Raw genomic sequence first — 2,054 nt, 5'->3', positions numbered from 1 at the left:
GCGGGAAAACCGCGGACTTGGCAACACTGAGCGTGACTGATACTCGAGCCAACTCTGCTCTAACAGTCGACTAGCAGTGGGAGTCAGATTGCCCCCTAGTGGATGGCTAAAGATTTGTTAACTCATATTCATAAATTCTCAAGGGAACGTCTCTGAATTAACTGATGCTCGCGCCCCCCTTGACAGGTGCTGGCGCCCCCCTTGAAAACCCCTGCTCTACACAAACATTAACACCTCCAGCAACCCCCCTCTCCCCTCATCCTGCACTTCAGATCAGTGAAGATGATGTGCGTCAGGTCTTCAGGAAACAGAAGAGAAGAAAAGCACCAGGCCCAGACGGTGTTTCACCAGCTTGTCTGAAAACCTGTGCTGACCAGCTGGCCCACATCTTTTCACAGATCTTCAACAGATCTCTGGAGCTGTGCAAAGTCCATTCCTGCTTCAAACGCTCCACCATCATCCCCATCCCAAAGAAACCCAAAATCACAGGACTTAATGACCTGTGGCCCTAACATCTGTGGTCATGAAGTCGTTTGAAAGACTGGTGTTGGCTTATCTGAAGGACATCATTGGACCCTTACTGGACCCCCTGCAGTTTGCTTATCAAGCAAAGAGGTCCGTGGATGATGCAGTCAACATGGGGCTGCATTATATCCTACAACATCAGGACAAACCAGAGACTTATGTGAGGATCCTGTTTGTGGACTTCAGTTCAGCTTTCAATACAATCATCCCAGCACTCCTCCAGACCAAACTAACCCAGCTCTCTGTTCCTAGCTCTATCGGTCAATGGATCACCACCTTCTTGACAGATAGGCAACAGCTAGTGAGACTGGGGAAATTCATGTCAAACAACTGCACCATCAGCACTGGCGCTCCTCATGGATGTGTGCTCTCCCCACTGCTTTTCTCCCCGTACACCAACAACTGCACCTCTACTGCCCCCTCTGTCAAGCTCCTGGAGTTTGCAGACAACATCCAGGAAGATGATGACTCTGCATATAGAAGCTAGGTTGAGCAGCTGGATGTCTGGAGCAGTCTTAACAACCTGGAGCTGAATATGCTCAAAACAGTGGAGATGATAGTGGACTTTACCAACAGAGACTGTACTTCCTTCGCCAGCTGAAGAAGTTCAACCTGCCACAGGAGCTGCTGAAACAGTTCTACTCAGCCGTCATTGAGTCTGTCCTGTGCACTTCAATAACTGTCTGGTTTGGCTTAGCTACCAAATCAGATATCAGAAAGCTACAGAGGAAGGTTCGGACTGCTGAAAGGATTATTTGTGCTGCCCAGCCCACCCTTCAAGACCTGTATACATCCAGAGTGAGGAAATGGGCTCAGAAAATCACTCTGGATCCCTCACATCCAAACCATCTCCTTTTTGAACTCTTACTGTCTGGCCGGCACTACAGAGCACCGAACACCAGGACTGCCAGACACAAGAAAAGTTTCTTTCTCCAGGCAATCTACCTCATGAACAGTTAAATGTTCTCCCCTACTGTTCAATAAAAAGATTTGCAATACCAATTTTAATTTACTTAATACTACCCTACATATTATTCCATTGCTTGTAAATTCTATTCCATTCTATCTAGGCTATATACCACAACTGTACATAAAAATGTTGTCTATTTCTGTGTATATTAGGGCTGGGCGGTATAATCGTATATATCATTACTGCGAAATAAAGTGTCTATTGTTAGAGATTTTGCTATATCGTGTATTCCGCGGTATGCAAATATATCTTACTGATTAAACGTTATACACCTTTGAGTGCTAAGGAAACATGCATGAATGAGAAAATAAAGAGTGACGCACTTGGTAGAGTTAAGTGTAATGGACCCTTTTCACATTTCCGGGTTTCTCAGTAGCGGAAGTCGTTATAGTTGGGTTAACTTGAAGAGCAGTGAATGGTAGAGTACCACAAATATTTTTTTGCATTCCCATTTGCTCAAATAACAAAAGAAAAACTCCACGATAGTGTTTTCGTGACTTTCAATAAAAGGAAAAAAATTGAGAGAGACTGATAACGGCAGTCAGAAGAGAGAACGATG

The 2,054-nt window shown here is 44.9% G+C and overlaps 1 protein-coding gene across 6 annotated transcripts in view; it reads right to left on the bottom strand.

Annotated features, from left to right (window-relative positions):
• Positions 1 to 2,054, bottom strand: part of LOC107732115 (kinectin-like) — a 43,830-nt gene that overhangs the window by 23,206 nt on the left and 18,570 nt on the right. The window lies entirely within an intron of this gene.

The sequence above is a fragment of the Sinocyclocheilus rhinocerous genome, unplaced genomic scaffold, assembly GCF_001515625.1.
Source record: "Sinocyclocheilus rhinocerous isolate Xijiao unplaced genomic scaffold, SAMN03320098_v1.1 scaffold1635, whole genome shotgun sequence".
NCBI lineage: Eukaryota > Metazoa > Chordata > Actinopteri > Cypriniformes > Cyprinidae > Sinocyclocheilus > Sinocyclocheilus rhinocerous.
The sequence above is the reverse complement of the archived record's forward strand: the minus strand, read 5'-3'. Positions and strand labels throughout refer to the sequence as shown.